A 26,681-nucleotide genomic window follows, 5' to 3' on the forward strand; every position below is an offset into this window, starting at 1 on the left:
CAACTCAAGAGAGAAGATAAAGTAATATGGGCTCTAAATTAAATAAACAATCATGCATATGAGAGCCACTAAACATTTTCAATATGGTCTTCTACTCTCGACCCCCAAAGAAAATAAAATAAAATAAAACTATTTACACGGGAAAGCTCCCAACAAGTAAAAAGAAGAACGAGAAATCTTTTTGGGGTTTCAATTTAATTCTACTACAAGCATGGAAATTAAACAAACTAATTTTTTTGGTTTTTCTTAAGGTTTATCAAACACACAAGAAGAAAGTGAGAAAAAGCAATTAAACTAGCATGGATAATACAATGAAAGAGTATGAGCACCGACGACTAGAATAGTGTGGACATGAATGTAAAGTCGGTGAGAAATACGTACTCCCCCAAGCTTAGGCTTTTGGGCTAAGTTGGTCTATTGCCATGGACCGCGGCTACTCTCCCCGGTGTACTGAGGAGTGTAATCAGGATACCAATGGCTGGACGTCTCTTCCGAATCCCACTAGTAAGATGATGCTCGATAAGGGTCCAGTGCAGGTTCCGGCTCAGGCTCAGGTTCTGGAGTGGATGCTTGGCCTCGATGAGCGTACACCACTTCCGGCGTGACAATAAAATTAGCTGGAATCAAATCAAACAACAGAGGCGCAGGCAAAATAATAGTCTCATTGTGTTTCTTATTAAATCTCAGGTTATACATGAGCATCTTATCTTCGTTGTCAACAATAAACTCATGCGCTACCATGCTCTTGTAATCTAAAATGTAAGGAGGCAATTTTGTCTCCTCTTTCTCATGGTGCCTAATAGGTATCTCAAAATGTCTAGCAAGACGTGCAACATAGATACCTCCAAAGATGGGGCTTTTTGTACGATTCAGGCTTAGCCGTTTAGCAATGATGACACCCATACTAAAACTATTATCTCCAAACAAGGCATGGTGAAGAATAATAATATCAGGAACATTAAAGTTTCCACTATTTCCACGACCAATCAAGCATCTACTAGCAAATATGGCAAAGTAGTGTAAAACAGGAAAGTGTATGCTAGAGATTCTCGCATCAGAACCCTTCTTTGGATCCCCTACAGTGATAGTATTAACAAAGCCATCCACATCTCTACGATGTGGTTTCTCTAATTTTCCCTCAAAGGGTATCCTACATACCGCGCAAAAATTACGTAAAGACATTTCCCTGAATTCATCATATAAATGAAATGATACTGAAGGCGGTGACTTCTTAGGATAATAATAAAAGTTTTGCACGAAAGTATTGGTGAGTAAGAGATACTGATCAATCCGGTCGTGGAGAAAATCGGTGAGGCCTGCATTCTCGATCAAAGAATAAAAGTCTTCATAAATTCCAGCTTCTCTCAAGAAATTGTCACAGGGCCATTCACACAGCCGTACTTCCACTATGCGAGGAAGATTATATTTGGCCTTTTCCTTCTCTTTAGCTTGTTTATCCTGGGAGCCTTGGCTAGAAAAGCCCCTCAAAAATCTCCTTAACACTTTCTGAAAATTTCTAAAATTTTAGTAACTTCAAAATAAAAGTGAATAAAACTAAACAAGATTGGTAGCAACTACTCCTACAAGTTCCTAGAGCCTATATCATGCATTAGAATTACTTGGGACCTCATAAATTTGACATGCAAGCTCAAGAACATGGTCACATATGAGGTAAATTTTTTGCAATGAATAAAGCACTAGAACAAAAACTAATTGGACCAAAGGAGGAGTCACATACCAAGCAACAATCTCCCAAAGCGGTTTTGTGAATGGAGCTTTGAGCAAGGAGATCAAAAATCGCAGCAAAATGAGCTAGAACTCGTGCTTGAGCTGGATGGGGATTTTTTTGGGAAGACGATGGAGTGTGTGGGTGCTGGCATAAGTGGAGGGGGGCCACCAGGGGCCCACGAGACAGGGGGGCGCGCCTAGGGGAGGTGGGCGCACCCTCCACTCTCGTGGCCTGGTGCTTGCCCCTCCTGCAGTGTTTTCAGTGCCTAAAATCCTCAAATATTCCATAAAAAATCATACTAAATTTGCAGGGCATTTGGAGCACTTTTATTTTTGGGATATTTTTTATTGCACGGATAATTCGGAAAACAGACGGATAATACTATTTTTGCTTTATTTATTCTAAATAAAAGAAAGTAAAAAGAGGGCACATAAGGTTGTGCCTTCTAGTTTCATCCATCTCATGATCATCAAAATGAATCCACTAACAAGGTTGATCAAGTCTTGTTAACAAACTCATTCCGAATAACACGTAACCGGAGAAATTTCGAATAACACTAAGTTACCTCAACGGGGATATGAACATCCCTAACAATAAGAATATCATACTTTTTCTTGACAGTACGGAGAGGAAATTCAAAACCTCCAATAATGATAGTTGGAAGTTTTCCAATAGAATTGATGCTATGAACTTGAGATTGTTTCCTCAGAAAGTGTACCGTATGCTCATTACCATTAACATGAAAAGTGACATTGCCTTTGTTGCAATCAATAACAGTCCTTGCAGTATTCAAAAAGGGTCTACCAAGGATAATCGGCATACTATCATCCTCGGGAATATCAAGAATAACAAAGTACGTTAACATAGTGACATTTGCAACCACAACAGGCACATCCTCACAAATACCGACAGGTATGGCAGTTGATTTATCAGCCATTTGCAAAGATATTTCAGTAGGTGTCAACTTATTCAGTTCAAGTCTACGATATAAAGAGAGAGGCATAACACTAACACCGGCTCCAAGATCACATAAAGCAGTTTTAACATAATTTCTTTTAATGGAGCATGGTATAGTTGGTACCCCTGGATCACCAAGTTTCTTTGGTATTCCACCCTTAGAAGTGTAATTAGCAAGCATGGTGGAAATCTCAGCTTCCGGTATCTTTCTTTTATTTGTAATGATATCCTTCATATACTTAGCATAAGGATTTACTCTAAGCATATCAGTTAAGCGCATACGTAAGAAGATAGGTCTAATCATTCCAGCAAAGCGCTCAAAATCCTCATCATCCTTTGTCTTGGATGGTTTAGGAGGAAAGGGCATGGGTTTCTGAACCCATGGTTCTCTTTCTCTACTGTGCTTCCTAGCAACAAGGTCTCTCTTATCATAACGTTGATTCTTTGATTGTGGGTTATCAAGATCAACAACAAGTTCAATCTCTACTTTATTGTTTTTGCTAGGTTGAGCATCAACATGAACATTATCATTAACATTATCACTAGGTTCATGTTCATCACCTGATTGTGTTTCAGCATCAGAGATAGAAATATCATTGGGATTCTCAGGTGTGTCTACAGTAGGTTCACTAGAAGCATGCAAAGTCCTATCGTTTTTCTTTTTCTTCTTTTTAGAAGAACTAGGTGCCTCTAAGTTATTTCTCTGAGAATCTTGCTCGATTCTCTTAGGGTGGCCTTCAGGATACAAAGGTTCCTGAGTCATTCTACCAGTTCTAGTAGCCACTCTAACAGCAAAGTCATTCTTATTGTTTAATTCATCAAGCAAATCATTTTGAGCTTTAAGTACTTTCTCAGCTTGAGTAGCAACCATGGAAGCATATTTGCTAATGAGTTTAAGTTCACCTTTAACTCTAGCCGTATAATCACTCAAGCATCCTATCTCGAAAGCATTGTTCTTTAATTCTCTACCAACATAAGCACTAAAACTTTCTTGTCTAGCCATAATGTCATCAAATTCATCTAAGAATGGGCTATGTAATTTAGTAGAGGGAATTTCAACTTTATCATATCTATAGAGAGAATTTACCTTTACTACCTGTGTCGGGTTATCAAGACAATGTGGTTCATCAATAGGCGATATATTAAGACCATGTATTTCTTCAATAGGTGGTAAATTCTTAACATCTTCATCTTTAATACCTTTTTATTTCATTGATTTCTTTGCCTCTTGCATATCTTCGGGACTCTTCTTTGGAGTGGGTTTAGGAATAGGCTCAGGCTCAATTGGTTCAGGAATTGCCTCAGGACCTGGCTCAGGAAGAGTCCAATTATTTTCATTAGTCAACATATTATTCAATAATATTTCAGCTTCGTCGACTGTTCTTTCCCTGAAAACACAACCAGCACAACTATCCAAGTAGTCCTTGGAAGGATCGGTTAATCCATTATAAAAGATATCAAGTATTTCATTTTTCTTAAGAGTATGATCAGGCAAAGCATTAAGTAATCGGAGAAGCCTCCCCCAAGCTTGTGGGAGACTCTCTTCTTTTATTTACAAAAAAATATATATTTCCCGCAAGGCAACTTGTTTCTTATGAGCTGGGAAATATTTAGTAGAGAAGTAATAAATCATATCCTGGGGACTACGCACACAACCAGGATCAAGAGAATTAAACCAAGTCTTATCATCACCCTTTAATGAGAACGGAAATATCTTAAGGATATAATAATAGCGAGACTTCTCATCATTAGTAAACAGGGTGGCTATATCATTTAACTTGGTAAGATGTGCCACAACAGTTTCAGATTCAAGGCCATAAAAAGGATCAGATTCAACCAAAGTAATAATCTCAGGATCAACAGAGAATTCATAATCCTTATCAGTAACACAGATAGGTGAAGTAGCAAAACCAGGGTCAGGTTTCATTCTAGCATTAAGAGACTGTTGCTTCCATTTAGCTAATAATTTCTTAAGATCATATCTATCTTTACAAGCAAAGATAGCTCTAGCAGCTTTCTCTTCCATAACATAACCCCCAGGAACAACAGGTAATTCATAATCAGGGGGAGAACTTTCATCATCACTATCATCAATAATAGCATCTCCAATAATTTCATTCTCTCTAACCCTAGCAAGTTGTTCATCAAGAAATTCACCTAATGGCAAAGTGGTATCACGCACAGAAGTAGTTTCATCATAAGTATCATGCATAGCAGAAGTGGCATCATCAATAACATGCGACATATCTGAATTCATAGTAGTAGCACGTTTAGGTGTCGCAAGCTTACTAATAACAGAAGGGGAATCTAGTGCAGAGCTAGATGGTAGTTCCTTACCTCCCCTCGTAGTTGAGGGCAAAATCTTGGTTCTTTCGTCTTTCAAGTTCCACATAGTGATCAACAGATATAAATCTCAAGTGACTCAAAGAATAGAGCTATGCTCCCAGGCAACGGCGCTAGAAATTAGTCTTGATAACCCACAAGTGTAGGGGGTCGCAACAGCTTTCGAGGGTAAAGTATTCAACCCAAATTTATTGATTCGACACAAGGGAAGCCAAAGAATATTATTTAGTATTAGCAGTTGAGTTGTCAATTCAACCACACCTGGATAACTTGGTATCTGCAGCAAAGTATTTAGTAGCAAAGTAGTATGATAATAAACGTAACAGTGGCAAAAGTAAAGATAATAGTTTTGTAGTGATTGTAACAGTAGCAACGGAAAAGTAAATAAGCGAAGCACAAGATGTGAAAATCTCGTAGGCATTGGATCAGTGATGGATAATTATGTCGGATGCGATTCCTCATGTAATAGCTATAACATAGGGTGACACAGAACTAGCTCCAATTCATCAATGTAATGTAGCTAGGCATGTATTCCGAATATAGTCATACGTGCTTATGGAAAAGAACTTGCATGGCATCTTTTGTCCTACCCTCCCGTGGCAGTGGGGTCCTAGCGGAAACTAAGGGATATTAAGGCCTCCTTTTAATAGAGAACCGGACCAAAGCATTAACACATAGTGAATACATGAACTCCTCAAACTATGGTCAGCACCGAGAAGTATCCCGATTATTGTCACTTCGGGGTTGTCGGATCATAACACATAATAGGTGACTATAGACTTGCAAGATAGCATCAAGAACACACATATATTCATGAAAACATAATAGGTTCAGATCTGAAATCATGGCACTCGGGCCCTAGTGACAAGCATTAAGCATAGCAAAGTCATAGCAACATCAATCTCAGAACATAGTGGATACTAGGAATCAAACCCTAACAAAACTAACTTGACTACATGGTAAATCTCATCCAACCCATCACCGTGCAGCAAGCCTACGATGGAATTACTCACGCACGGCGGTGAGCGTCATGAAATTGGTGATGGAGGATGGTTGATGATGACGACGGCGACGAATCCCCCTCTCCGGAGCCCCGAACGGACTCTAGATCAGCCCTCCCGAGAGAGATTAGGGCTTGGCGGCGGCTCCGTATCGTAAAACGCGATGAAACTTTCTCTCTGATTTTTTCTCCGCGAAACGGAATATATGGAGTTGGAGTTAAGGTCGGTGGAGCCTCAGGGGGCCCACAAGACAGGGGGGCGCTCCCAGGGAGGGTGGGCGCGCCCCCTACCCTCGTGGATAGGGTGTGGGCCCCCTGGTCTTGATTCTTTCGCCAATATTTTTTATATTTTCCAAAACTTGCCTCCATGGATTTTCAGGTCATTCCGGGAACTTTTGTTTTCTACACATAAAACAACATCATGGCAGTTCTGCTGAAAACAGCGTCAGTCCGGGTTAGTTTCATTCAAATCATCCAAGTTAGAGTCCAAAACAAGGGCAAAAGTGTTTGGAAAAGTAGATACGTTGGAGAAGTATCAGCGGCCACGTAGCTCCTAGCCAGGCAAGCGATTTGCATGTGATCCCTTAGAGGGACGATGAATGCTTGCGTAAGTACATACAAAGATTCAACCGTGTGCAGTATAACATCCCCGATGTTCATCCCGCTACTGTCATCAGCACGTTCCATCAGAACATGCGCAATCGTAAGATGTGTGAAGAGATGGCGTTGAACAAGGTTGCGGATGTTGCCGAACTGTATGTTCTGGCCGACAGATGTGCCCGAGCTGAGGAAGGAAGAAAGTACCCCGGCGAGGATGCCGACGTGGGAAGTGACTCTGAAGACGAACACGTCGCCGCCCCGGCAAAGAAGGGCCGACGAAGAAACAGGAAGCGCAAGGGCAAGACCGAGCTTGACGTCAAGGAATCCGGCGACCCTGGCACCGCCATGAAGGCCAAGGTTGATGACCCTGGCATGGAGATTGACGGGTGCAACGCCTGCCGGGCCTTGGCGGCTGCCGGCAAGTCAGAGGGCTCCGATAAGCAGTTCCTCTGCACTCCCAACCGAGCCCCAAGGCCCCTTACGACGCCTCTAGGAAGGTCACGACGCGAACAACGCGGTTGCCGCCAAATCCAAAGAGGATTGAAGGTTTTCACCCGGGCTGGGGATCGGGCTGGGTAGTTTGAGACCTCAGTTGCCCCTCCATGAAGGAAAGCGGTGCCCTTGGGCGTCGCCGCCACCGGGCCGGCCCGACCGGCCAAGGTTTCCCCCGGACCCCAAGTACACCACCGGAGCCGGCAAACGCAAGCCACCGGGACGCCGAGAGAAGCAGCAGGACAGAGGGGAACCTCCAGATCTGACGCAATAGAGCACCGTGCCGGCAGCACACTGGCCAGCGTCTCCTGCAGCCGAACGCCGCCGCCTCGCCGGTAGGGCCGTCGCCCCAAGAACCGCAGGCCTCCGATGGGAATCTCTGGTCTGCAGGCCATCGAGATCGATCCGAGCGCCAAGATCCCCGCCGCCAGCTTCCCCGACGCCCGTGCCGGCTTTCCCGGTGGCCATCTCCTGTGGCGGCGAGGAAGGAAGGGGGGATGAAGGGGTGGCAGCGCAGTGGAGCCCTAATCGCGCCCGAGTCGCCCGAGGGGCGACGCGAGGACCGCGGGTCGGCTCCGTGTCCGGTGGCGTTGATGTGATGCCATGACAGTATGGCACTTGCTATCTTCCATTCCAGGCTAAGTGGTGACGCAACTTCTCCAACAAATTAGAATTCTAGCTTCAGATGCGGATGCTCTCGCTGATACCACAATGAGGGTTCAGACTTGTGAACCCTTTGATTCCCTTTTACGTTTCAGTCGGATTTAGAGTATGGGTCATCTTCAAGGTGCTGGATGGCATTGTTACAGTAGTTCAGTGGCTAAACCGGACCTACCACTGACTGGCAATTTTGTTTCGGAAAAGCATTTCCATCAACTATTGGATAGCTATGTCAGTAGAGAAACTTCAATGGATTAAGTGAGGATCCTTTTCCAGCCAATCCTGTGCACCAACCCACATACATTGCAAATGAGCTTGAGCTACGAAAAATAAGTTTTCTAAATGTGAAAAATAATCAGGAAAAAATCAGTAAAATAGACATGCAAAATGTTTAGGTAGCATGCATGGGATTGCAATTTTTTTCACAAAAAAAAGATCATTATTGCGACCTGTCTATCTCAAGTTTTAATGTTTGAAAATTTAAGGAAGTCTTGAATTTTTTTTCGATGGAGAAAATCTATGAATACCCATATAAATGATTCAAGAAAATACATGTGTAATTTTTACATTTTTGGAAGTTTTTAAATTTTATTTTTAGTTTAAATTTGTCCTGGGAACCAATCCTCTCTGCTAACTCTAGTCACATGGTAATTCTAGCATTTTTTTTTCATGAAGAAGAGCACCATCACGACCTATGTAGAACTCAAGTTTTAATGTTTCAAAATTTAGGGAAGTATTTAGTTTTTTTGGAGAAAAAAAATCTATGAATACCCATATAAATGATTCAATAAAATACATTTGTAATTTTTTAATTTTTTTATGAAGTTTTTAATATTTATTTTGAAGTTAAAGCTTGTCCAGAGAATCTTTCCTCTTTGGTAGGTCTAGTCACATGTTAATTCTTGCATTTTGCTTTCACTACAAAAAGCACCATTGCAACCTATGTAGAACACAAGTTTTAATGACTAAAATTTTAGAAAGTATCGAGTTTGCTTTTTTAGGGAGTTTTTTATATGAATATGTCGTATCCATAAATGATTGAAACGATTACATCTGTAAAATTTTACATTTAGTATTTAAAAGTTTTTGTAGTATTTACTTGAAGTTACTATTTTCCCTGAGAACCTTTCCTCTACTATGGTGACATGGTAGTCTCTTGATGCCTTTCAATTATGGTAAGAATGTGCACTAGCGTTAGAGTAAAAATGCAAGCGGTGACGCCATTTCTGTGAAGTGGAAGATCAAAACATTCTCTCCAACAATCACAAGGTTAAAGAGGAGCTTGAAATATCAGACACTCCACATTGAATGTTGTATCTGTAATTGGTGTTTTCTTATGCTGACTGTATGATATATGTGTTGAGTTTTCATGCACTTAGCCATGAGTGTCTAGAAGGTACATGGGTTTGTATAGTGTGTGGTATTTATGCATTCTGATTGGGCCTAAGGTTCTAGGACAGTATGATTAACCGGGTGTTTGCCTAAAGGTTTTTGACATTTTGCAAGCTATAGGTCATATTAGTAAATTTATATTCAAAAATAGTTTGTTATTATATATATTGTGTTATATAATTCATATTTTGTTTATCTATTTACCTATGTTAAGAGAAGATTAATGAAGGTTGCTGAGGAAAGGATGACACCACTCACATCTGGCACCAACTTTAGAGTAGATTTCATATTAAATCGGTGGTCAATGGGAGGATGCTTTGAGATTGGTCAATGTGTTCTCAATGTGATGATGCTTTGGAAGTGTTTTTCGGTTTTCTTTTTGACAAAGGGTGGAAGGGGGTCTAACTTAAGGGAAACACTTGTGCCTGGCCGACCAGCGGAAACTTCGCCCGGTCACACGCGAGCCACGTGATCGAGGCGCATCATACATCTCGCGTATCTCTGTGCCCCGCCTTATCTTCTTTCTTCATCTACCTTCTTCCTCCTGATCCCCTTCTCTCTTTCTCTCTCAACCGCATCCACGCACGGTGGTGGCCACGCTCCTCGCCTTCCTCCTTCAGATCCCACCACCGGCTAGCCCCAATCCTGCGCAGGTCCCTACCTCCAACCTCAGCGCCCACCCGCACTTCTTCCACTACCCCTGGCTGCAGATTCCTTCCGCCCCGGCGAGCCGGAGTTGGAAATCGCCTAGTACTCGCCCTAAATTAAACCATGGCCCAGTTATTTTGTTCCTTCTCTCAAAGCCCAAAGCCGACACACACCCAATTTCCCCTGAACCCCATGGAGGCACGGACAAGCTCGCCGGCGGCCGCCGCCGTGCCGCTTCCCCCGGACGATCTCCTCCGGGAGATATTCCTGCGCCTACCGCCGGAGCCGATCCACCTCTTTTGTGCATCCTTCGTCTGCAAGCACTGGCGCGGCCTCGTCCACGACGCCCGTTTCCTCCGCCCCTTCCGCGATTTCCATGGCGGCACGGCTCCCGTGCTCGGCTTCTTCAACCAAACAGGGCCTCCCTTCTTCGTCCCCACCTCAGGCGACTTCGCGCTGTCCACCGCCATGATGTCCCCAGATGACTGGTGGGCCCTCGACTGCCGCCACGGCCGCGCCCTCGTTGAGAGCTGCCGCACTGGGACGCTGCTCGTCTGGGACCTCATGAGCAGCGACAAGCAGTACCTGCCGCTCCCCGCGCAGGACTGTTCTCTGTACAATGGTGCGGTTCTATGCGCGGCTGGTCACGCCGACCACCGCGACTGCCATTCGTGCCCGTTTCTCGTGGTGTTCATGTTCAGTGACGACAGAGATTTCATCACCTCCGCATGCGTCTTCTCGTCCGAGACCGGTGTCTGGGGTGAGATCACTTCGGTTGTTATACCAGATGCATTAGTTCTGCCAAAGCCGATGGCTCTGGTTGGAAACACAATCTACTTCCTATTGGATGACAATAGCATCATTGAGTTTGTTTTGGATAAGCATGCCTTGGGTTTAGTTGAGGAGGTGCCATGTACCTACGATCAGATTATCATCATGCCAACAGAGGATGGATGCCTTGGTTTAGCTGGAGTGGAACGATCCAATTTCAACCTTAATCTGTGGTCAAAGGTGGCAAGCATTGACGGGGCGGTGACATGGACACATCAAAGGGTCATTGAACTCGGAAAAATTCTTGCGCCAGAAGCAGTGTCGGTGTGTATGGCTGGGGGTATTGGAGCGCATGCAGTTGGCTGTGCGGTAGATGTGGATGTGATTTTCATCGATGTGTATCCTAGCATCTACATGATCCATCTCAAGTCCATGAAGATCAAGGAGCTGTCGAAGGAACGGATTCGGCAGACAATATGTTTTTCCTTACACAAGTTTCTACGTTCCAGGTACCGCCAGTATTTAAAGTGTCGCAGAGTTCACTTTAATCTTCCAACTCAGAGTTCACTTTAATCTTTCAACTGTATCTGCCTTGTAGATGCTTTAAAATATACGAGCCAGCCATAGTCCATCTACAAATGACAAGTTTTCTTGGAGCTTCTTTTTTGTTCTTCCATGTTGTTCTGTTGTGGTATATTGGATAATATAATCTCACTGAATCATGAGAGTTGATAAATTAAGGAACCAAAGAAACCAATTGTCTGCATTTTTTTGCGTTGCATAATAGAACTGTTGGGGAACGTTGCTGAAAATTAAAATTTTCCTACGGTTTCACCAAGATCCATCTATGAGTTCATATAAGCAACGAGTCAAGGGAGTGAGTTTGCATCTACATACCACTTGTAGATCGAGTGCGGAAGCGCTCACGGGGATGGTGATGAGGGAGTCGTACTCGCCGTGATTCGGATCACCGACGACCAAGTGCTGAACGGACAGCACCTCCGCGTTCAACACACGTACGGGACGATCGACGTCTCCTCCGTCTTGATCCAGCAAGGAGGAAGGAGAGGTTGAGGAAGACAGCTCCAATGGCAGCACGACTGCGTGGTGTAATTGGTGAAGCAGTACTCCGACAGAGCTTCGCCAAACTCGTACGGAAGAGGAGAGGTGTTGGGGAGGGGAGGGGCTGCGCCTTGGATTGTGCGTTGCAGCCCTCCCCTCACCCCTCTATATATAGGAGGAGAGGGGCAAGAGGGGCCGTCCCTCTAGGGGAAAACCCTAGATGGGACGGAGGCCAAAGGGAGAGGGGAAAGAGGTGTGGCTTGCCCCCCAAGCTAGGGGGGCGCCCCCTTTAGGGTTTCCCCTCCCATGCCCTAGCCGCATGGGCCTAGGTGGGGAGGCGCGCCCAGCCCACTAGGGGCTGGCTCCCTCTCCCACACAGCCCATGTGGCCCCCCCGGGAGGGGTGGCCCCTCCCGGTGGACCCCCGGAACCCTTCCGGTGGCCCCGGTACAATACCGGTATGCCCCCGAAACTTTCCGGTATCCGTTTAACAACTTTCCATATATAAATCTTTACCTCCGGACCATTTCAGAACTCCTCGTGACGTCCGGGATCTCATCCGGGACTCCGAACAACATTCGGTAATCACATACAAGTCTTCCTAATAACCCTAGCGTCACCGAACCTTAAGTGTGTAGACCCTACGGGTTCGGGAGACATGCAGACATGATCGAGAAGCTCTTAGGTCAATAACCAACAGCGGGATCTGGATACCCATGTTGGCTCCCACATGCTCCTCGATGTTGTCATCGGATGAACCACGATGTCAAGGGTTCAAGCAACCCCGTATTCTATTCCCTTTGTCAGACGGTATGTTACTTGCCCGAGACTCGATCGTCGGTATCCCAATACCTCGTTTAGTCTCGTTACCGACAAGTCACTTTACTCGTACCGTAATGCATGATCCCGTGACCAGACACTTGGTCACTTTGAGCTCATTATGATGATGCACTACCGAGTGGGCCCAGTGATACCTCTCCGAAAACACGGAGTGACAAATCCCAGTCTCGATCCATGTCAACCGAACAGACACTTTCGGAGATACTTGTAGTGCACCTTTATAGTCACCCAGTTACGTTGTGACGTTTGGTACACCCAAAGCACTCCTACGGTATCCGGGAGTTACACGATCTCATGGTCTAAGGAAGAGATACTTGACATTGGAAAAGCTCTAGCAAAACGAACTACACGATCTTGTGCCATGCTTAGGATTGAGTCTTGTCCATCACGTCATTCTCCTAATGACGTGATCCCGTTGTCAATAACATCTGATGTCCATAGTCAGGAAACCATGACTATCTGTTGACCAACGAGCTAGTCAACTAGAGGCTTACTAGGGACGTATTGTAGTCTATGTATTCACACATGTATTACGATTTCCGGATAATACAATTATAGCATGAATAAAATACAATTATCATGAACAAGGAAATATAATAATAATGCTTTTATTATTGCCTCTAGGGCATATTTCCAACAGTCTCCCACTTGCACTAGAGTCAATAATCTAGTTACATTGTGATGAATCGAACATCCATAGAGTTCTGGTGTTGATCATGTTTTGCTCGCGAGAGAGGTTTAGTCAACGAATCTGCGACATTCAGATCCGTGTGCACTTTACAAATTTCTATGTCTCCATCTTGAACATTTTCACGGATGGAGTTGAAGCGACGCTTGATGTGCCTGGTCTTCTTGTGAAACCTGGGCTCCTTTGCAAGTGCAATAGCTCCAGTGTTGTCACAGAAGAGTTCGATCGGCCCCGACGCATTGGGTATGACTCCTAGGTCGGTGATGAACTCCTTCACCCAAATTGCTTCATGCTCTGCCTCCGAGGCTGCCATGTATTCCGCTTCACATGAAGATCCCGCCATGACGCTCTGCTTGCAGCTGCACCAGCTTACTGCTCCACCATTCAACATATACACGTATCCGGTTTGTGACTTAGTGTCATCCAGATCTGTGTCGAAGCTAGCGTCGACGTAACCCTTTACGACGAGCTCTTCGTCACCTCCATAAACTGGAAACATGTCCTTTGTCCTTTTCAGGTACTTCAGGATATTCTTGACCGCTGTCCAGTGTTCCTTGCCGGGATTACTTTGGTATCTTCCTACCAAACTTACGACAAGGTTTACATCAGGTCTGGTACACAGCATGGCATACATAATAGATCCTATGGCTGAGGCATAGGGGATGATACTCATCTCTTCTTTATCTTTTGCCGTGGTCGGGCATTGAGCTGAGCTCAACTTCACACCTTGCAGTACATGCAAGAACCCTTTCTTGGACTGATCCATTTTGAACTTCTTCAAAATCTTATCAAGGTATGTGCTTTGTGAAAGACCTATGAGGCGTCTCGATCTATCTCTATAGATCATGATGCCTAATATATAAGCAGCTTCTCCAAGATCCTTCATTGAAAAACTTTTATTCAAGTAGGCCTAAATGCTGTCCAAGAGTTCTATATCATTTCCCATGAAAAGTATGTCATCTACATATAATATGAGAAATGCTACAGAGCTCCCACTCACTTTCTTGTAAACGCAGGCTTCTCCATAAGTCTGCATAAACCCAAACGCTTTGATCATCTCATCAAAGCGAATGTTCCAACTCCGAGATGCTTGCACCAGCCCATAAATGGATCCCTGGAGCTTGCATACTTTGTTAGCATTCTTAGGATCGACAAAACCTTCCGGCTGCATCATATACAGCTCTTCCTTAAGATAACCGTTAAGGAACGCTGTTTTGACGTCCATCTGCCATATCTCATAATCATAGTATGCGGCAATTGCTAACATGATTCGGACGGACTTAAGATTCTCTACGGGAGAGTAAGTCTCATCGTAGTCAATCCCTTGAACTTGTCGATAACCCTTAGCGACGAGTCGAGCTTTATAGATGGTAACATTACCATCCACGTCTGTCTTCTTCTTAAAGATCCATTTATTTTCTATCGCTCGCCGATCATTGGGCAAGTCTGTCAAAGTCCATACTTTGTTTTCATACATCGATCCTATCTCGGATTTCATGGCTTCGAGCCATTTGTTGGAATCCGGGCACGCCATCGCTTCTTCATAGTTCGAAGGTTCACCGTTGTCTAACAACATGATTTCCAGGACAGGATTGCCGTATCACTCTGGTGCGGAACGTGTCCTGGTGGACCTACGAAGTTCAGTAGTAACTTGATCCGAAGCACCTTGATCATCATCATTAATTTCCTCTCCAGTCGGTGTAGGCACCACAGGAACATTTTCCTGAGCTACACTACTTTCCTGTTCAAGAGGTAGTACTTCATCGAGTTCTACTTTCCTGCCACTTACTCCTTTCGAGAGAAACTCTTTTTCCAGAAAGGATCCGTTCTTGGCAACAAAGATCTTGCCTTCGGATCTAAGGTAGAAGGTATACCCAATGGTTTCCTTAGGGTATCCTATGAAGACGCATTTTTCCGACTTGGGTTCGAGCTTTTCAGGTTGAAGTTTCTTGACATAAGCATCGCATCCCCAAACTTTTAGAAACGACAGCTTAGGTTTCTTCCCAAACCATAATTCATACGGTGTCGTCTCGACGGATTTAGACGGTGCCCTATTTAAAGTGAATGTAGCTGTCTCTAGAGCGTATCCCCAAAATGATAGCGGTAAATCGGTAAGAGACATCATAGACCGCACCATATCCAATAGAGTGCGATTACGACGTTCGGACACACTGTTACTCTGAGGTGTTCCAGGCGGCGTGAGTTGTGAAACGATTTCACATTTTCTTAAGTGTGTACCAAATTCGTGACTTAGATATTCTCCTCCACGATCTGATCGTAAGAATTTTATCTTTCGGTCACGTTGATTCTCTACCTCATTCTGAAATTCCTTGAACTTTTCAAAGGTCTCAGACTTGTGTTTCATCAAGTAGACATACCCATATCTACTCAAGTCATCAGTGAGAGTGAGAACATAACGATATCCTCCGCGAGCCTCAACACTCATTGGACCGCACACATTGGTATGTATGATTTCCAACAAGTTGGTTGCTCGCTCCATTGTTCCGGAGAACGGAGTCTTGGTCATCTTGCCCATGAGGCATGGTTCGCATGTGTCAAATGATTCATAATCCAGAGACTCCAAAAGTCCATCAGCATGGAGCTTCTTCATGCGCTTGACACCAATGTGACCAAGGCGGCAGTGCCACAAGTATGTGGGACTATCGTTATCAACTTTACATGTTTTGGTATTCACGCTATGAATATGTGTAACATTACGCTCGAGATTCATTAAGAATAAACCATTGACTATCGGAGCATGACCATAAAACATGTCTCTCATATAAATAGAACACCCATTATTCTCGGATTTAAATGAGTAGCCATCTCGTATTAAACGAGATCCGGATACAATGTTCATGCTCAAACTTGGCACCAAATAGCAATTATTAAGGTTTATAACTAATCCCGTAGGTAAATGTAGAGGTAGCGTGCCGACGGCGATCACATCGACCTTGGAACCATTCCCGACGCGCATCGTCACCTCGTCCTTCGCCAGTCTCCGTTTATTCCGCAGCTCCTGTTGTGAGTTACAAATATGAGCAACGGCACCGGTATCAAATACCCAGGAGTTACTACGAGTACTAGTAAGGTACACATCAATTACATGTATATCAAATATACCTTTAGTGTTTCCGGCCTTCTTGTCCACTAAGTATTTGGGGCAGTTCCGCTTCCAGTGGCCCTTCCCTTTTGCAATAAAAGCACTCTGTCTCAGGCTTGGGTCCATTCTTTGACTTCTTCCCGGTAACTTGCTTACCGGGCGCGGCAACCTCCTTGCCGTCCTTCTTGAAGTTCTTCTTGCCCTTGCCCTTCTTGAACTTAGTGGTTTTATTGACCATCAACACTTGATGTTCTTTGTTGATTTCAACCTCTGCTGACTTCAGCATTGAGAATACTTCAGGAATGGTCTTCTCCATCCCCTGCATATTGTAGTTCATCACAAAGCTCTTGTAGCTTGGTGGGAGTGACTGAAGGATTCTGTCAATGACCGCCTCGTCCGGGAGGTTTATGTCCAGCTGGGACAGGCGGTTGTGCAACCCAGACATTTTGAGTACGTGCTCACTGACAGAACTATTTTCCTCCATCTTACAACTATAGAACTTGTCGGAGACTTCATATCTCTCAACCCGGGCATGAGCTTGGAAAACTAGTTTAAGCTCCTCGAACATCTCATATGCTCCGTGTTGCTCAAAACACTTTTGGAGCCCCGGTTCTAAGCTGTAAAGCATGCCGCACTGAACGAGGGAGTAATCATCAGCACGAGACTGCCAAGCGTTCATAACGTCTTGGTTCTCTGGGATGGGTGCTTCACCTAGCAGTGCTTCTAGGACATATTGTTTCTTGGCAGCTATGAGAATGATCCTCAGGTTCCGGACCCAGTCCGAATAGTTGCTGCCATCATCTTTCAGCTTGGTTTTCTCTAGGAACGCGTTGAAGTTCATGGTGACATGAGTGTTGGCCATTTGATCTACAAGACATATTGCAAAGATTTTAGACTATTGTTCATGATAATAAAGTTCATCTAATCAAATTATTTAATGAACTCCCACTTAGATTAGACATCCCTCTAGTCATCTAAGTGTTACACGATCCGAGTCGACTAGGTCGTGTCCGATCATCACGTGAGACGGACTAGTCATCGTCGGTGAACATTCTCATGTTGATCGTATCTTCCATATGACTCCTGTTCGACCTTTCGGTCTCCGTGTTCCGAGGCCATGTCTGTACATGCTAGGCTCGTCAAGTTAACCCTAAGTGTTTCACGTGTGTAAATCTGTCTTACACCCGTTGTATGTGAACGTAAGAATCCATCACACCCGATCATCACGTGGTGCTTAGAAGCGACGAACTTTAGCAACAGTGCACAGTTAGGGGAGAACACTTCTTGAAATTGTTGTAAGGGATCATCTTATTTACTACCGTCATTCTAAGTAAACAAGATGCATAAACATAACAAACATCACATGCAATTATATAGTAGTGACATGATATGGCCAATATCATATAGCTCCTTTGATCTCCATCTTCGGGGCTCCATGATCATCCTGACACCGGCATGACACCATGATCTCCATCATCATGATCTCCATCATCGTGTCTTCATGAAGTTGTCACGCCAACGACTACTTCTATGGCTAACGCGTTTAGCAATAAAGTAAAGTAATTTACATGGCGTTCTTCAATGACACGCAGGTCATACAAAATAAAGACAACTCCTATGGCTCTTGCCGGTTGTCATACTCATCGACATGCAAGTCGTGATTCCTATTACAAGAACATGATCTCATACATCACAACTTTGGCCATATCACATCACATGACAATTGCTGCAAAAACAAGTTAGACGTCCTCTAATTGTTGTTGCATCTTTTACGTGGCTACAATTGGGTTCTAGCAAGAACGTTTTCTTACCTACGAATAACCACAACGTGATTTTGTCACCTTCTATTTACCCTTCATAAGGACCCTTTTCATCGAATCCGCTCCAACTAAAGTGGGAGAGACAGACACCCGCCAGCCACCTTATGCAACTAGTGCATGTCTGTCGGTGGAACCGGTCTCACGTAAGCGTACGTGTAAGGTTGGTCCGGGCTGCTTCATCCCACAATACCGCTGAAGCAAGATAAGACTAGTAGCGGCAAGCAAGTTGACAAGATCCACGCCCACAAAAAAATTGTGTTCTACTCGTGCAAAGAGAACTACGCATAGACCTAGCTCATGATGCCACTGATGGGGAACGTTGCAGAAAATTAAAATTTTCCTACGGTTTCACCAAGATCCATCTATGAGTTCATCTAAGCAACGAGTCAAGGGAGTGAGTTTGCATCTACATACCACTTGTAGATCGAGTGCGGAAGCGTTCACGGGGATGGTGATGAGGGTGTCGTACTCGCCGTGATTCGGATCACCGATGACCAAGTGCTGAATGGACAGCACCTCCGCGTTCAACACACGTACGGGACGATCGACGTCTCCTCCGGCTTGATCCAGCAAGGAGGAAGGAGAGGTTGAGGAAGGAAGCTCCAATGGCAGCACGACGGCGTGGTGCAATTGGTGCAGCAGTACTCCGACAGAGCTCCGCCAAACTCGTACGGAAGAGGAGAGGTGTTGGGGAGGGGAGGGGCTGCGCCTTGGATTGTGTGTTGTAGCCCTCCCCTCACCCCTCTATATATAGGAGGAGAGGAGCAAGAGGGGCCGGCCCTCTAGGGGAAAACCCTAGATGGGGCGGCGGCCAAAGGGAGAGGGGAAAGAGGGGTGGCTTGCCCCCCAAGCTAGGGGGGCGCCCCCTTTCGGGTATCCCCTCCCATGCCCTAGCCGCATGGGCCTAGGTGGGGAGGCGCGCCCAGCCCACTAGGGGCTGGCTCCCTCTCCCACACAGCTCATGTGCCCCCCCCCCGGGAGGGGTGGCCCCTCCCGGTGGACCCCCGAAACCCTTCCGGTGGCCCCGGTACAATACCGGTATGCCCCCGAAACTTTCCGGTGTCCGTTTAACAACTTTCCATATATAAATCTTTACCTCCGGACCATTCCGGAACTCCTCGTGACGTCTGGGATCTCATCCGGGACTCCGAACAACATTCGGTAATCACATACAAGTCTTCCTAATAACCCTAGCGTCACCGAACCTTAAGTGTGTAGACCCTACGGGTTTGGGAGACATGCAGACATGACCGAGAAGCTCTCAGGTCAATAACCAACAGCGGGATATGGATACCCATGTTGGCTCCCACATGCTCCTCAATGTTGTCATCGGATGAACCACGATGTCAAGGGTTCAAGCAACCCCGTATTCTATTCCCTTTGTCAGACGGTATGTTACTTGCCCGAGACTCGATCGTCGGTATCCCAATACCTCGTTCAGTCTCGTTACCGGCAAGTCACTTTACTCGTACCGTAATGCATGATCCCATGACCAGACACTTGGTCACTTTGAGCTCATTATGATGATGCACTACCGAGTGGGCCCAGTGATACCTCTCCGAAAACACGGAGTGACAAATCCCAGTCTCGATCCATGTCAACCCTGTTGGGGAACGTTGCAGAAAATTAAAATTTTCCTACGGTTTCACCAAGATCCATCTATGAGTTCATCTAAGCAATGAGTCAAGGGAGTGAGTTTGCATCTACATACCACTTGTAGATCGAGTGCGGAAGCGTTCACGGGGATGGTGATGAGGGAGTCGTACTCGCCGTGATTCGGATCACCGATGACCAAGTGCTGAATGGACAGCACCTCCGCGTTCAACACACGTACGGTAAGGATGACGTCTCCTCCATCTTGATCCAGCAAGGAGGAAGGAGAGGTTGAGGAAGAGAGCTCCAATGGCAGCACGACGGCATGGTGCAATTGGTGCAGCAGTACTCCGATAGAGCTTCGGCAAACTCGTACGGAAGAGGAGAGGTGTTGGGGAGGGGAGGGGCTGCGCCTTGGATTGTATGTTGCAGCCCTCCCCTCACCCCTCTATATATAGGAGGAGAGGGGCAAGAGGGGCCGGCCCTCTAGGGGAAAACCCTAGATGGGGCGGCGGCCAAAGGGAGAGGGGAAAGAGGGGTGGCTTGCCCCCCAAGCTAGGGGGGCGCCCCCTTTAGGGTTTCCCCTCCCATGCCCTAGCCGCATGGGCCTAGGTAGGGAGGCGCGCCCAGCCCACTAGGGGCTGGCTCCCTCTCCCACACAGCCCATGTGCCCCCCCGGGCGGGGTGGCCCCTCCCGGTGGACCCCCGGAACCCTTTCGGTGGCCCCGGTACAATACCGGTATGCCCCCGAAACTTTCCGGTGTCCGTTTAACAACTTTCGATATATAAATCTTTACCTACGGACCATTCCGGAACTCCTCGTGACGTCCGGGATCTCATCCGGGACTCCGAACAACATTCGGTAATCACATACAAGTCTTCCTAATAACCCTAGCGTCACCGAACCTTAAGTGTGTAGACCCTACGGGTTCGGGAGACATGCAGACATGACCGAGAAGCTCTCAGGTCAATAACCAACAGCGGGATATGGATACCCATGTTGGCTCCCACATGCTCCTCGATGTTGTCATCGGATGAACCACGATGTCAAGGGTTCAAGCAACCCCGTATTCTATTCCCTTTGTCAGACGGTATGTTACTTGCCCGAGACTCGATCGTCGGTATCCCAATACCTCGTTCAGTCTCGTTACCGGCAAGTCACTTTACTCGTACCGTAATGCATGATCCCGTGAACAGACACTTGGTCACTTTGAGCTCATTATGATGATGCACTACCGAGTGGGCCCAGTGATACCTCTCCGTGACACGGAGTGACAAATCCCAGTCTCGATCCATGTCAACCCAACAGACACTTTCAGAGATACCAGTAGTGCACATTTATAATCACCCAGTTATGGTGTGACGTTTGGTACACCCAAAGCACTCCTACGGTATCCGGGAGTTACACGATCTCATGGTCTAAGGAAGAGATACTTGACATTGGAAAAGCTCTAGCAAAACGAACTACATGATCTTGTGCCATGCTTAGGATTGGGTCTTGTCCATCATGTCATTCTCCTAATGACGTGATCCCGTTGTCAATGACATCTGATGTCCATAGTCAGGAAACCATGACTATCTGTTGACCAACGAGCTAGTCAACTAGAGGCTTACTAGCGACATATTGTAGTCTATGTATTCACACATGTATTACGATTTCCGGATAATACAATTATAGCATGAATAAAAGATAATCATCACGAACAAAGAAATATAATAATAACACTTTTATTATTGCCTCTAGGGCATATTTCCAACAGTCTCCCACTTGCACTAGAGTCAATAATCTAGTTACATTGTGATGAATCGCACACCCATAGAGTTCTGGTGTTGATCATGTTTTGCTCGCGAGAGAGGTTTAGTCAACGGATCTGCGACATTCAGATCCGTATGTACTTTGCAAATTTCTATGTCCCCATCTTGAACATTTTCATGAATGGAGTTGAAGCGACGCTTGATGTGCCTGGTCTTCTTGTGAAACCTGGGCTCCTTGGCAAGTGCAATAGATCCAGTGTTGTCACAGAAGAGTTTGATCGGCCCCGACGCATTGGGTATGACTCCTAGGTCGGTGATGAACTCCTTCACCCAAATTGCTTCATGCGCTGCCTCCGAGGCTGCCATGTATTCCGCTTCACATGAAGATCCCGCCACGACGCTCTGCTTGCAGCTGCACCAGCTTACTGCTCCACCATTCAACATATACACGTATCCGGTTTGTGACTTAGAGTCATCCAGATCTGTGTCGAAGCTAGCGTCGACGTAACCCTTTACGACGAGCTCTTCGTCACCTCCATAAACGAGAAACATGTCCTTTGTCCTTTTCAGGTACTTCAGGATATACTTGACCGTTGTCCAGTGTTCCTTGCCGGGATTACTTTGGTATCTTCCTACCAAACTTACGGCAAGGTTTACATCAGGTCTGGTACACATCATGGCATACATAATAGATCCTATGGCTGAGGCGTAGGGGATGACACTCATCTCTTCTTTATCTTTTGCCGTGGTCGGGCATTGAGCTGAGCTCAATTTCACACCTTGCAGTATAGGCAAGAACCCTTTCTTGGACTGATCCATTTTGAACTTCTTCAAAATCTTATCAAGGTATGTGCTTTGTGAAAGACCTATGAGGCATCTCGATCTATCTCTATAGATCTTAATGCCTAATATATAAGCAGCTTCTCCAAGGTCCTTCATTGAAAAACACTTATTCAAGTAGGCCTTAATGCTGTCCAAAAGTTCTATATCATTTCCCATCAAGAGTATGTCATGCACATATAATATGAGAAATGCTACAGAGCTCCCACTCACTTTCTTATAAACGCAGGCTTCTCCATAAGTCTGCATAAACCCAAACGCTTTGATCATCTCATCAAAGCGAATGTTCCAACTCCGAGATGCTTGCACCAGCCCATAAATGGATCGCTGGAGCTTGCATACTTTGTTAGCGTTCTTAGGATCGACAAAACCTTCTGGCTGCATCATATATAGTTCGTCCTTAAGATGTCCATTAAGGAATGCTGTTTTGACGTCCATCTGCCATATCTCATAATCATAGTATGCGGCAATTGCTAACATGATTCGGATGGACTTAAGCTTCGCTACGGGAGAGAAAGTCTCATCGTAGTCAATCCCTTGAACTTGTCGATAACCCTTAGCGATAAGTCGAGCTTTATAGATGGTAACATTACCATCCGCGTCCGTCTTCTTCTTAAAGATCCATTTGTTTTCTATCGCTCGCCGATCATCGGGCAAGTCTGTCAAAGTCCATACTTTGTTTTCATACATGGATCCTATCTCGGATTGCATGGCTTCAAGCAATTTATTGGAATCTGGGCCCGCCATCGCTTCTTCATAGTTCAAAGGTTCACCGTTGTCTAACAACATGATTTCCAGGACAGGGTTGCCGTACCACTCTGGTGCGGAACGTGTCCTAGTGGACCTACTAAGTTCAGTAGCAACTTGATCCGAAGTACCTTGATCATCATTATTAATTTCCTCTCCAGTCGGTGCAGGCACCACAGGAACATTTTCCTGAGCTGCACTACTTTCCGGTTCAAGAGGTAGTACTTCATCGAGTTCTACTTTCCTCCCACTTACTCCTTTCGAGAGAAACTCTTTTTCCAGAAAGGATCCGTTCCTGGCAACAAAGATCTTGCCTTCGGATCTAAGGTAGAAGGTATACCCAATGGTTTCCTTAGGGTATCCTATGAAGACGCATTTTTCCGACTTGGGTTCGAGCTTTTCAGGTTGAAGTTTCTTGACATAAGCATCGCATGCCCAAACTTTTAGAAACGACAGCTTAGGTTTCCTCCCAAACCATAATTCATACGGTGTCGTCTCAACGGATTTAGACGGTGCCCTATTTAAAGTGAATGTAGCTGTCTCTAGAGCGTATCCCCAAAATGAAAGCGGTAAATCGGTAAGAGACATCATAGATCGCACCATATCCAATAGAGTGCGATTACGACGTTCGGACACACCGTTACGCTGAGGTGTTCCAGGCGGCGTGAGTTGTGAAACGATTCCACATTTTCTTAAGTGTGTACCAAATTCGTGACTTAGATATTCTCCTCCACGATCTGATCGTAAGAATTTTATCTTTCGGTCATGTTGATTCTCTACTTCATTCTGAAATTCCATGAACTTTTCAAAGGTCTCAGACTTGTGTTTCATTAAGTAGACATACCCATATCTACTTATGTCATCAGTGAGAGTGAGAACATAACGATATCCTCTGCGAGCCTCAACGCTCATTGGACCGGACACATCGGTATGTATGATTTCCAACAAGTTGGTTGGTCGCTCAATTGTTCCGGAGAACGGAGTCTTGGTCATCTTGCCCATAAGGCATGGTTCGCATGTGTCAAATGATTCATAATCGAGAGACTCCAAAAGTCCATCAGCACGGAGCTTCTTCATGCGCTTGACACCAATGTGACCAAGGCGGCAGTGCCACAAGTATGTGGGACTATCGTTATCAACTTTACATCTTTTGGCATTCACACTATGAATATGTGTAATATTACGCTCGAGATTCATTAAGAATAAACCATTGACCATCGGAGCATGACCATAAAACATGTCTCTCATATAAATAGAACAACCATTATTCTCGGATTTAAATGAGTAGCCATCTCGCATTAAACGAGATCCAGATACAATGTTCATGCTCAAACTTGGCACCAAATAACAATTATTAAGGTTTATAACTAATCCCGTAGGTAAATGTAGAGGTAGCGTGCCGACGGCGATCACATCGACCTTGGAACCATTCCCGACGCGCATCGTCACCTCGTCCTTCGCCAGTCTCCGTTTATTCCGCAGCTCCTGCTGTGAGTTACAAATATGAGCAACGGCACCGGTATCAAATACCCAGGAGTTACTAGTAGTACTGGTAAGGTACACATCAATTACATGTATATCAAATATACCTTTAGTGTTACCGGCCTTCTTGTCCGCTAAGTATTTGGGGCAGTTCCGCTTCCAGTGGCCCTTCCCTTTGCAATAAAAGCACTCTGTCTCAGGCTTGGGTCCATTCTTTGACTTCTTCTTCCCGGCAACTTGCTTACCGGGCGCGGCAACTTCCTTGCCGTCCTTCTTGAAGTTCTTCTTGCCCTTGCCCTTCTTGAACTAAGTGGTTTTATTGACCATCAACTCTTGATGTTCTTTCTTGATTTCAACCTCTGCTGACTTCAGCATTGAGAATACTTCGGGAATGGTCTTCTCCATCCCCTGCATATTGTAGTTCATCACGAAGCTCTTGTAGCTTGGTGGGAGCGACTGAAGGATTCTGTCAATGACCGCCTCGTCCGGGAGGTTTATGTCCAGCTGGGACAGGCGGTTGTGCAACCCAGACATTTTGAGTATGTGCTCACTGACAGAACTGTTTTCCTCCATCTTACAACTATAGAACTTGTCGGAGACTTCATATCTCTCGACCCGGGCATGAGCTTGGAAAACTAGTTTCAGCTCCTCGAACATCTCATATGCTCCGTGTTGCTCAAAACGCTTTTGGAGCCCCGGTTCTAAGCTGTAAAGCATGCCGCACTAAACGAGGGAGTAATCATCAGCACGAGACTGCCAAGCGTTCATAACGTCTTGGTTCTCTGGGATGGGTGCATCACCTAGCGGTGCTTCTAGGACATATTGTTTCTTGGCAGCTATGAGGATGATCCTCAGGTTCCGGACCCAGTCCGCATAGTTGCTGCCATCATCTTTCAGCTTGGTTTTCTCTAGGAACGCGTTGAAGTTCATGGTGACATGAGTGTTGGCCATATGATCTACAAGACATATTGCAAAGATTTTAGACTATTGTTCATGATAATAAAGTTCATCTAATCAAATTATTTAATGAACTCCCACTTAGATTAGACATCCCTCTAGTCATCTAAGTGTTACATGATCCGAGTCGACTAGGCCGTGTCCGATCATCACGTGAGACGGACTAGTCATCGTCGGTGAACATTCTCACGTTGATCGTATCTTCCATACGACTCATGTTCGACCTTTCGGTCTCCGTGTTCCGAGGCCATGCCTGTACATGCTAGGCTCGTCAAGTTAACCCTAAGTGTTTCGCGTGTGTAAATCTGTCTTACACCCGTTGTATGTGAACGTAAGAATCCATCACACCCGATCATCACGTGGTGCTTAGAAGCGACGAACTTTAGCAACGGTGCACAGTTAGGGGAGAACACTTCTTGAAATTGTTGTAAGGGATCATCTTATTTACTACCGTCGTTCTAAGTAAACAAGATGCATAAACATAATAAACATCACATGCAGTTATATAGTAGTGACATGATATGGCCAATATCATATAGCTCCTTTGATCTCCATCTTCGGGGCTCCATGATCATCCTGTCACCGGTATGACACCATGATCTCCATCATCATGATCTCCATCATCGTGTCTTCATGAAGGTGTCACGCCAACGACTACTTCTACTTCTATGGCTAACGCGTTTAGCAATAAAGTAAAGTAATTTACATGGCGTTCTTCAATGACACGCAGGTCATACAAAATAAAGACAACTCCTATGGCTCCTGCCGGTTGTCATACTCATCGACATGCAAGTCGTGATTCCTATTACAAGAACATGATCTCATACATCACATATATCATTCATCATTCATCACAACTTTGGCCATATCACATCACATGACAATTGCTGCAAAAACAAGTTAGACGTCCTCTAATTGTTGTTGCATCTTTTACGTGGCTGCAATTGGGTTCTAGCAAGAACGTTTTCTTACCTACGAATAACCACAACGTGATTTTGTCAACTTCTATTTACCCTTCATAAGGACCCTTTTCATCGAATCCGCTCCAACTAAAGTGGGAGAGACAGACACCCGCCAGCCACCTTATGCAACTAGTGCATGTCAGTCGGTGGAACCGGTCTCACGTAAGCGTACGTGTAAGGTTGGTCCGGGCCGCTTCATCCCACAATACCGCTGAAGCAAGATAAGACTAGTAGCGGCAAG

General features: G+C 45.2%; 1 long non-coding RNA gene across 1 annotated transcript in view; it reads left to right on the forward strand.

Annotated features, from left to right (window-relative positions):
- Nucleotides 1-11,038: 11,038 nt before the first annotated feature.
- LOC119306709 overlaps nt 11,039-26,681 on the forward strand; it is a 27,965-nt gene continuing 12,322 nt past the window's right edge. Inside the window, exon 1 of the long non-coding RNA XR_005149007.1 lies at nt 11,039-11,101. This is a non-coding gene — a long non-coding RNA (uncharacterized LOC119306709). The remainder of the gene's footprint in view (nt 11,102-26,681) is intronic.

Source organism: Triticum dicoccoides, chromosome 5B, assembly GCF_002162155.2.
Source record: "Triticum dicoccoides isolate Atlit2015 ecotype Zavitan chromosome 5B, WEW_v2.0, whole genome shotgun sequence".
Lineage (NCBI taxonomy): Eukaryota > Viridiplantae > Streptophyta > Magnoliopsida > Poales > Poaceae > Triticum > Triticum dicoccoides.